The 11,462-nt window shown below is 45.0% G+C and overlaps 1 long non-coding RNA gene across 1 annotated transcript; it reads right to left on the reverse strand.

Annotated features, from left to right (window-relative positions):
- Nucleotides 1-329: 329 nt before the first annotated feature.
- On the reverse strand, nucleotides 330-6,988 carry LOC139027062 (uncharacterized). The gene is made up of 3 exons (XR_011479096.1): nucleotides 6,945-6,988; nucleotides 6,405-6,590; nucleotides 330-365 (listed from the first exon to the last, which is right to left on the reverse strand). It is a non-coding gene; the product is annotated as an uncharacterized lncRNA (long non-coding RNA).
- Nucleotides 6,989-11,462: the final 4,474 nt, after the last annotated feature.

The raw sequence follows: 11,462 nt of genomic DNA on the forward strand, positions 1-11,462 counted from the left end.
CAAACAAAGTCAACTGTCTTTCCATGTTTTCCTGTCAGTGATGGTAACCTATACATGTATCTGTTCCCATGGGTCATTGTGAAGGTGGTAGAAGATGTCTCTTAACAGCTGATACAGGGTCAGATATTACGTCCATCCTGCAGTGCATTTTTATGATTCATGAACCTGTACCTCATCGGTGTCCAGCATTTCAGCCAGGTCCATCTCGGTCATGTTGAGGATGGATGCAGCAATGGACTGGGCCTTGACCATGGACTGCTTGGACAGCCCTGGCCCCTACTGCCTTCTTCTTCTCCGCCATCTTCCTGTTTTCTTCTAGCTGCGATTTGCATCCTGCACTCACGGAGAGTTTCGCTTGCCAGAGCCTGAGAAGAGAAAATGTAGAAAGGGTGATGAACTAGAGAAAGCGAGAGAGACACAGTACAGATGTAGGATCTACAATTTGAGCCAGTTTTCTACAGCAGGGAAAAAAAGTCCTGCAGCAACAGGAAATGTGAATTATTAGTGTATTATAATTCATGGACATTTTTGTAGGGGTTTATACATTTTTGTAAGGGAAAAGTGGAAATTACAGACTTCAGAAGCCTTTTTAAACTTTAAAATACACACACAAGTTCAAATTTCCTGCATTGTTGAAAAATTCTCCTGCAACAGGGTGATCAAATTAAGACCCTACACCTGTATAAATGATGAATAAATTAAACCTATCAAGACAAGAGCCGAGGCGTCAGCAGCAATCTTGAGTTTGACACTGAAAATTCTCTGGTTCGTTCGCTTCATCTCCGTAAGGAGTTAGTACCTGAGAGGGTTTCCGAGTTATCCGATCGATTGAATGGCGCCTGATGACGGACACCGAGGGTATCTACCATCTTGGATATCAACAATAGGTTTTTCTCCGACAAATCTCCTCAGAATTGACGCGGACCGAATCACGCATGGGAAAGATGCTACCTTTTATTTATTTGCTTTTGAATGGGCTCACCATACAACAAGCCAATACAACGACATAACAGTTGTAATAATTGAGCGATGAGGTGCATTTAAAATGGTGCCGAGAGTGTGTGTGTGTGTGTGTGGAAACCTCATTGGTCTTCGTGCACCTCAGAGCGCTGAATCCACTAAATGCAGTTGGCTCTAAATACAAAGAGAGCGAGACAATTAAATGTCAAAGCTGCCACTGTACATGAGAAAGTCAATAACCCAAAACTCCCCTTTGCTTCATTTTGAGCTTATTGATCGATGCAATAATCTTCTGTATCATTCCCCTGTAAGCTCGCCTGAAAAGCTGACCTTGGAATGGACGGTCAGCCGAGAGATGGGCTAGGTAGCATGAGACTGCTTTTCAAGCAGACACACAAGAAACTGCACACATACAGAAACAGACGTACACACACACACACAACACACACACACACACACACCACACACAACACACACACACACACACACACACACACACACACACACACACACACACACACACACACCACACACACACGACCACACACACACACGCACACACACACACGTATGTACACCCCCCCACATTCTGTGTACATAACCCAGGGTAATCATAAACAGACATACAGGAGACATCTCCATTGCTTTAGTTTATTTCACACGGGGGATCAGAAGTACTTTGCTGAGGCTCTGCTAGTTTCATAAGGGAGAGCTCTGAGAGTTGGTGGGGAGAGTTATCGTTGACAGACAGATCGTGGACGGAGCCGAGGTATGGCATTAGATGGACTATTAGTAAATTAATCAAAATATATGCATGAAGCTCAGACAAAACACAAATGAGCTGATTCTAAAAACCAAAATATATAGACTAAACAGACTAGGATATTCTGTAGGGTTTCTCTGTACATTCTATAAAGTATTATATTTAAGCTGAGGTGTCAATCTACCCCAAATCAATATATTATTAGTCAATAAGGCGAGGTGGGTGGTATATGGGCCGGAGGTGTGTGGTATATGGCCACAGGGGTGTGGTATGGCACGAGGGGGTGTGGTATATGGCCACGGGGGATGTGGTATATGGCCACGAGTGGTGTGGTATATGGCCACGAGTGGTGTGGTATATGGCCACGAGATGGTGGGTATATGGCCACGAGGTGGTATATGGCCCGAGGGGGGTGTGGTATATGGCCACGAGGTGGTGTGGTATATGGCCCGAGGGTGTGGTATATGGCCCGAAGGGGTGTGGTATGGACGAGGTGTGTTGGTATGGCCACGAGTGGTGTGGTAATGGCCACGAGTGGTGTGGTTATTGGCCACGAGTGTTGTATATGGCCACGAGTGGTGGTATATGGCCACGAGGGGGTGTGGGATATGGCCACGAGGGGGTATCGAATGGCCACGAGGGGGTGTGATATGGCCCGAGGGTGTGGTATATGGCCACGAGGGGGTGTGGTATGGCCACAGGGTGTGGTATATGGCCACGAGGGGTTGGATATGGCCATATACAGTTGAAGTCGGAAGTTTACATACACTTAGGTTGGAGTCATTAAAACTCGTTTTTCAACCACTCCACACATTTCTTGTTTACCAAACTAAGTTTTGGCAGTCGGTTAGGACATCTACTTTGTGCATGACACAAGTAAGTTTTCCAACAATTGTGTTACAGACAGATTATTTCACTTCTTATTCACTGTCAACAATTCGGATGGTCAGAAGTTTACATACACTAAGTTGACTGTGCCTTTAAACAGCTTGGAAAAATCCAGAAAATGATGTCAGGCTTTAGAAGCTTCTCATAGGCTAATTGACATAATTTGAGTCAATTAGAGGTGTACCTGTGGATGTATTTCAAGGCCTACTTCAAACTCAGTGCCTCTTTGCTTGACATCATGGCAAATCTAAAGAAATCAGCCAAGACCTTAAAAAAAATTGTAGACCTCCACAAGTCTGGTTCATCCTTGGGAGCAATTTCCAAACGCCTGAAGGTACCACGTTCATCTGTACAAACAATCGTACGCAAGTATAAACACCATGGGACCACGCAGCCATCATACCGCTCAGGAAGGAGACAAGTTCTGTCTCCTAGAGATGAACGTACTTTGGTGCGAGAGTGCAAATCAATCCTAGAACAACAGCAAAGGACCTTGTGAAGATGCTGGAGGAAACAGGTACAGAAGTATCTATATCCAAGTAAAACCAGTCCTATATCGACATAACCTGAAAGCCCGTCAGCAAGGAAGAAGCCACTGCTCCAAAACCGCCATACAAATGCCAGACTGCGGTTTGCAACTGCACATGGGGACAAAGATCGTACTTTTTGGAGAAATGTCCTCTGGTCTGATAAAAAAAAATAGAACTGTTTGGCCATAATGACCATCGTTATGTTCGGAGGCAAAGGGGAGGGCTTGCAAGCCGAAGAATCCATCCCAACGCTGAAGCACGGGGGTGGCAGCATCATGTTGTGGGGGTGGTTTGCTGCAGGAGGACTGGTGCCTTCCAAAATATATGGCATCATGAGGTAGGAAAATTATGTGGATATATTGAAGCAACATCTCAAGAAATCAGTCAGGAAGTTAAAAGCTTGGTCGCAAATGGGTCTTCCAAATGGACAATGACCCCAAGCATACTTCCAAAGTTGTGGCAAAATGGCTTAAGGACAGCAAAGTCAAGGTATTGGAGGTGGCCTTCACAAAGCCCTGACTCCAATCCTATAGAAAATTTGTGGGGAGAACTGAAAAAGCGCGTGTGCGAGCAAGGAGGCCTACAAACACGACTCAGTTACACCAGTTCTGTCGGAGCTTGTGGAAGGCTACCTGAAACGTTTGACCCAAGTTAAACAATTTAAAGGCAACGCTACCAAATACTAATTGAGTGTATGTAAATTCTGACCCACTGGGAATGTAATGAAGAATAAAAGCTGAATAAATCATTCTCTCTACTATTATTCTGACATTTCACATTCTTAAAATAAAGTGGTGATCCTAACTGACCTAAGACAGGGCATTTTATAGATTAAATGTCAGGATTGTGAAAAACTGAGTTAAATGTATTTGGCTAAGGTGTATGTAAACTTCTGACCTCAACTGTACCACGGCTAAGGGCTGTTCTTACACAGCCCTTAGCAGTGCTATATTGGCCATGTGCTTATTGCTATTATAAAGTGGTTACCAATGTTAATTAGAGCAGTAAAAATAAATGTTTTGTTATACCCGTGGTATACGGGCTGATATACCACAGCTATCTTCATTTTCCTGATAGACCAAACTGGGTTTGGCTCTTTAAGTGTTGCTGAGACTTCTTTCTGTGTCCTGGAGGAATACACAGCTCATTAAGAAACTGCCAGAGATCCTTATTCTTATTTACAGCCCTAATAGATATTTACTGTCGCTAGTCAAGGGTTACAATCAATTGACCCAACCCTGAATGTTGTGAATATCCGGAAAGAGATTAAGGGGTGAATTCATCACTCATTTTGAGCCCTGGGAGAGAGGGAAGAGAAAGAATCAAAGAGAGAGAGAAAGAGAGAGAGAATCAGTGTGTGTGTGTGTTATATATGAAAGTGAGCCCAAATGGATCTCACACTATTTTGTGTGTGTGCAGGTCGAGTCAGTTGCACACAGATCTTACCCTGACAAACCTTGTTATCACAATCCATAGCCAGAGGGCCAATTTACACAGCAGAGGCTTACAACATGGAGATCAACTGAGCAGGGAAACACTGTCCTTCTCTAATAACTACCCCCATTCGTTTAGATCACTCTCACTAGATCACACACTCAAAATAACTGTCTGGAAGGACTGACTGAGAAAATGGCCATTTGAAAACACACAGACAGGGATTGTAAAGGACAGTAGACCACAATATGTGGTTGAGTGAATTCAGACACACCTCTAGTGTGAACATGGCACCTTCATAGATATATACTGATATAGGCTATTACTGTTCTATTTAACTGTGTCCAGTACCAATACTTTCCAAGTATATTTTCAAATACATTCCAATATTCAACTACTTGTATTTTCAAATCAAACATTGCTGAATACTTACTTCTAAAGTATGCGAAAGTACTTTAAATAATTGAAATAGTATTTGAACCCAAATCTGGTGTCCACCTTTGTGTCTGAGCCTAAGCCGGTGAGCGTAGGCAGCCAGTCCAGGGCCACTGTTTAGTGTTTAGCACATCAACAGAGGTGGAACATGGCCTGAGGCTGGTAGAGAGGTGGAGAGGAGCCCGGGGTCCAACCAAACAGAGTACACAACAGAAGAAGGCCCCAGAAGCCCTGCACACTGAGCAATACATGACAGCAGTAAATCTCCTCTGGATGGCAGGTCAGCCAATCAAAAGGCCTCCTGTTCTTATCTGGGATCATAAAAAGGATTGGAGAAACATAGAATGATGGGAATGATTTGAATGATGTGAATGCTCAACAACAGTGGCCCAGACATTCAGATAACTCAGCCCTAGTGTTCTGGGAACAAGGAAGGAAAGGGCTCACTAGTAAAGATAGTGTTGCTAGGGGAGAAAAGAGGGAGTGGGGGTAGAGAAGAGGGCAGGAAAGGAAGGTAGGGAGAGAGAGAGAAAGATGGGCAACCTATTRTTAAAAACTTCCTGACAGCAGTTTGCTCAGWTTATTTTGACCAGTGAAACAAATGTCTTGAGGGAGAACAAAGAGCTGGTGATGACCACAATGGTATYCATGTTGTYTCCTGGACTAGTTCTGAGGGAGGGGATACCATCGCAGTCTCTCTCAAGCCYCTCCCCCTCAACACTGCAGTCAGAGCTGATGGGCAGGTGTCACGGYGACGGTGTGATTGACAGGTTCTTTATCAGGCCCTGGCAGACACACCACTAGAAAGGCAGTTGGATTAGAACTGGGACCAGGCCAGACCTGGCCTCCAATCCCACTGGGCAGACGCACACTGGCAGGGCCTTCACCCCCCATTATGCCCTCCACTGGCACAGACTAAGCACTCAGCCCTCGCGTCACCCAATGTCATGACTCAATTTGATGGTCGGATTAAAGACTGATTCAGAGGCAATTATGTTAATGAATTTAGAATAAGAGACGTCATATTACAATGGTTATTAGGTCTTTGTGTGAAGAGAACATGCCATGGCAGCAAGGCTAATTAGCAGTCCCTCGTCTGACTGGCATATCACAACCCTAATACGGTTATATTAGGATGCACTAGGCTAATCTCAGACCGGGATTGTCAAACTGGGTCATGTTCATTAGGCACCAAATGGAAGAAAACTGACTGAAACGCGGAGGGGGGCTGGTTATTTTAATTTAATTTTAAATCTACGGTGTGCCCCGACTGAACACGACCCTGGTATGTCCATGTCTTTGACAGTGACCACCGACCCCTGTGCTGTGCTATGTCTGCCCCMAGTACATTTGACCTCTGCCCTCTARCCCATGCCCTGTYCCCAGTCCAGTACCTTARTGAAGGCTTGTAGCTGCTCCAGCTGTGTGTGGGCCAGGCCCAGTCGTCTGTGCAGGGCCTCCAGGGCCACGGTGCTCTGCTGGGCCAGACCCTCCATCTGACGGGAGGCTGTCTGCTCCAGCTCAGCCTGGGCCCGCTCACTGGTCCCTCAACGGGCCGCAGGGCCCTCCACACACTGCTCCTACAAGGAGGAGAGAGAATTGATATTCAAGATTTCCTTCATGTTGTTCTGTACATGACAACCCAGGGAGATTTATATTCGGTAGCATACATGGGGTGTGGAAATTTAGGAACCGCTAGTAAGGAAGGCGTTGTGGAAGTCAATCTCCATTCGGTTTAGGGACTTCTCCCAGCTTTGTCCATGGGAAGGAATCTCTTACCTTATTCAAAGTAGCTTGATGCTGTTATTTTTTACCAAGGTCAAGAATGAACGATCCCAGCCTGTGTGTAAGCAACAGCAATATTACCACTGCTGTCTACCTGGACGTCACACACTGCTAGAATGGTGAGTCTGAACTGCTATTTGCTCGCTGACCTTCTTGTCCAGGCCCTCCTTGAGATCCTGACAGGTCGTCTCATTACTGACTCTCTCTCTTTAGTGGCTTACACTCAGCCTCCTCTCAGAGAGTCTATTAAAGGCCTTCCTGTTAGTGGCTCCTCTGTCAAGGTCTTCACCTGGACGCTCACACACAGAGGGAGAGAGGAGGAAGAACTTGCAGATGACCTTAAAAGTAACAAAGATGTTTGATGTGTTTTTCCTTTAGCCCATTGCTACAGTACTGTCTAAATTAAATCAACGGCTAGGTGTATAATGTCGGTTAGTGGTGTTTTTCATGACTAATATAGTACATGCATACCGACTCATTGTTAATATTTGCCAGCAGATGACGTCATGTGATGAAACGTTCCATCTGAAATGTTGTTTGTGACTATAGGAAAACCATCAAGTCTGGCGGGGACTGTAAAGTTGCCAGTGGAATATGCCATTTTATTGCCATTCTCGATTCATGCTTAAGTCATTGTTGCTGTGATTAACCATGTAGTGGTGAGATGTTAACTGGACCTACTTTGCTTCTCGTCAGGCTCCCTCCAAATTCCTCTGTGTGTCCTCTTCAGTTCTCAGGAGGAACTTCATCCTGGTCTTCACGTCCTTCGCACCAGCTGCCGTCTTCATGTGCACGTCTTCCTCTGTGGGATCACCTGGAATGAGACACACACACACACATGCAGCACACACACACACACACACACACACACCACACGACTACTACACCACACAGCACCACACACACACACACACACACACACACACACACACACACACACGTCACAGCACACACACACACACATCCACACGACCACACACACACACACTCAGGTCACTCACTAGCGACTCGCACGATTAAAATGGCAGACGGCAAACACGTACTGAGAACGTCAGACCACACACCACACACCACGACCGTGTCCCGGAACGCTCCCTACTGCCAATGGCACATCTCATTATGAGTCAACTATATATATTGACATCCCATGCTGATGGGGATGCTGCAGAAAATATGAATGGCTGTATAATTCCCATTTGTAGACTGCTACTTCCTGATTCCTAGCTAGTGGGTATTCTATGCATGTTGTGCAACATCAGTTGGGAAACATTTCTGACAAATGACCTTCTAGATCTTTCTGCATACTTACACTACATCCAGACTGCGAGTAACAGTCTGATCTACACTAACATCCAGTCTGCACTTACAGTTGATCTACCTCTAACATCCAGACGTTCTGATGTAACAGTCTGGATCTACACTAACATCCAGACTGCGTAACAGATTGATCTAACTAAATCCAGACTGCAGTAACAGCTGATCTACACTTACATAGATTGCAATTCAACAATCCAAATGCATGAAAAGAGACACGTTCTTGATGAATGTTCCACTGCTGTCCTCGCCACATGAAAACCCATTGACTGTGGAGCGGCGACTAGGGAGGGGGACGTGGTTCTGTAGATAACGATCGAGAGGAATCAACTCAAAGAGTTTGTTTATTGACTAGGTGACTATTCTTGACAGTACATAGATAGAGAGCACTGGGGGGGGGGGCCCGCTGTTGGACGGCTGGCTGTGTGTGTGTCTAAAATATACAGACGTGTCACTTCACATTTCAAACTCTCCCGACACGCTTAAATTCCCGTAACTCTTTAGAGCCTCATCTTAGAGGACTCTTTCAGTTAAACGTCTTAGTGTGTTGTTTATTCTGTTTACATGTTTTGCTCCGGGTTTTTTGCACAAAGGCAATATTCCGACGGTTCATGGCCTTCTGGGGTCCCGCTGTGGGGGGAATCGGAGAACAAATGGAATGATAATTAAAAATCAGATGTGTTTCCTTTTAATTAATCAGGTTAACATTGCAAAATATGCTTTGTTGTTTCCCTCTCGGCCGGCCATATTTACGGACTAGCTTCGACTCTAAATAAACAGATGGACGCAACCGAGGGCAAGTGCCTTTCATATTTTTGTGTAAGTAAATGTCCCTGTTCTCCCTCGATAGAGCCGTTAGCTGGGGGCAGACGGGCCAATAATGGGAGCTTGTCTTATTGGAGTGACATTATGAAATGAGAGAGAAAGAGGAGAGTCAGGCCGGGGGAGCTGCTGCATGGGTCCCTGGTTACCCCAATGGATTTAACCATTAATGAGAGAAAGCCATATTGAACCTTTAGAGTCTGTCTCTGTTGACTGTTAAAGAGCAGCAGCATTAGAGAGAAGCCCAGCACATCACACAGCTCCCTCTGTTCATCCCCACACTAATAATGCTAATTAGATCAGGAACATGTATTTTAGATGAACAGAGGATGAACAAAGATGAAAAGAATGGGGGATAGCTACTATAGTAGTAGTTTTTCTTCTGAGAGAGAAGAGAGAGCAGAGAGAGAGAGAGAGAGAGAGAGAGAGAGAGAGAGAGAGAGAGAGAGAGAGAGAGAGACTGATCTGTATTTATGAATGTCAGCAGAGACTCGACTTGGAGCCTATTTCGATCACTAACATTTTCACCCCACTGCTAGTTTCTTTTTATCTCCTGTTTTTCCACTTTATCCTCGTCCAACATGCGTCCGTGATAATCACACTTTAAAGTGTTCGACAGACAGCAGTATGTGTTGTTAAAACAAAAAAGAGAAGTCGAAACATAGATGTGTCTCTGCTAGACAGACAGAGACACAGCAGACAACAACAGGATCGCTGGAGTGAAAGAAGTAGGTTATAATAAAGCAGGCCTGGATGACAGATTATTGACGAGACATGCGCTCTTACTTTGAAATTCACTTTTTTTGTGGCCGAGGAGCAGCCTGCCTGCCCCTTGGTGTGTAGCTGAGATGTATATTTCAGAGACGTCTGGTAGAGACATGTCTTTCATTCTGAGAGAAGCCACCCCGTCGAGGAAGTGGCGAGGTGCTGGTCGCCATGGCGATAGAGAAGAAGAAAGGGACCAATGGATATGAGGGACGTGTCGCGAAACCGGCAGGGGATCTTCGCTCTGTCTCGCGTTGATCTGCCCGCGCTTTTGTCAGACACACAACGTCACTGTGATCGCTGTACCACCTGAACACACATGTGGATTGTATTATAGAAGATGAAAGGAAAAAGGGACTACAGTATCATATGGCCCGAAGAGAGAGAGAGAGAGACAGAGAGAGAGACCACACAGAAGAGACAGAGAGACACAGAGAGAGAGAGAGAGGAGAGAGAGAGAGAGAGAGAGAGAGAGAACGAGAGAGAAGGGAGAGAGAAAAAAACTAACAGTCAGTCACATTCTGCCTTTGTTGAGAAGAAAAATGTAAAGTTAATAGTTTGATGATTGCTGGACCTCTAACATTTACATTACGCTCATCGATACAGCTTGGTGTTTCACTTCTTTCAACTATGTAAGTCATTTAACAGAGGCCCTGGGGCCACTGTGGTGTTGTGTGGGTTTCTGTGTCACGAGGAGCAGATTGATTCCTGTCCTGCGGCACACACACTGGATCAAATAGCCTTCTCTTTTGATCAAACCCTCCATCTTATCTCAACACACAATAACGACAGCAGACCACACAACAACATACATGGCATAACACACACACAGAAAAATAAATCACACACACACACACACACCACGAATGCACCAACACACAAACAGAAAAACCCCCAGAGACTATTCAGAGCTGAGCTGGAGAGTAAGGCAGCAGTCAGAGAGCTGCCAACACGGTGGAATCAAACACTGCAGATAGAGACAGAGAGGAGGAAGAATGAGCAAGAGAGAAACAGAGAGAGAAAGAGAGACAGACATACAGAGAATGAGAGTGAGAGAAAGAAGAAAGAGAGAGAAACAGAGAACAAAGTGAGAAGAAGAGTGAGTAGAGAGAGAGAGATGAAAGAGGAGAGAGAGAGAGACGAGAGAGAGAAAGAAAAGAGAGAGAGAGAGAGAGAGAGAGAGAGAGAAGAGAGAGAGAGAGAGAGAAAAAGAGAAAAGAAGGAGAGAGAGAGAAGAGGAGCTGGTCTCTGTACTGACTTCTCCTGCAGTTCTCTGAGCTTCTCCTCTCTCTCCAGCAGCTGGCTCGCAGGGCTTTGTTAGCCGACGTGTTGCCTCGTCACCTCCGCCTTGGAGTCTGCGAAGGGGAGACAGAGAGACAGTGTGTGAGTGTGTGGCACAGAGACAAGAGCAGGGGTGTTGTGACACTAGCGGTGACAGGTCAGATGTAGCAGCATGTGTTCTCATTAGAAGTGCAGACACTCAGGAATGACAGGAGAGTGTGACAGAAAGAGATTTATAATACATTTACACTGAGGAGAGTAGGAGGGAGTTTGATTGGTACGGATCCATTTTTAACCTCTTGTCTGTCTTTGTCTGGAGAATATGTGGTGTATAATATATTTCTGTAAATCTCTTCAAATAAATTAAATTAAAATACAAATGGAAATAGAGTGAAATGTATGACATCACAGCTTATATGTAGAGGAATGATGGAAAGGAGAACACTGTCAAGTAAAAAAGCTACAATATATAATTTGTTGTTTTA

The sequence above is a fragment of the Salvelinus sp. IW2-2015 genome, unplaced genomic scaffold (genome assembly GCF_002910315.2).
Source record: "Salvelinus sp. IW2-2015 unplaced genomic scaffold, ASM291031v2 Un_scaffold7136, whole genome shotgun sequence".
In the NCBI taxonomy this organism is placed as follows: domain Eukaryota; kingdom Metazoa; phylum Chordata; class Actinopteri; order Salmoniformes; family Salmonidae; genus Salvelinus; species Salvelinus sp. IW2-2015.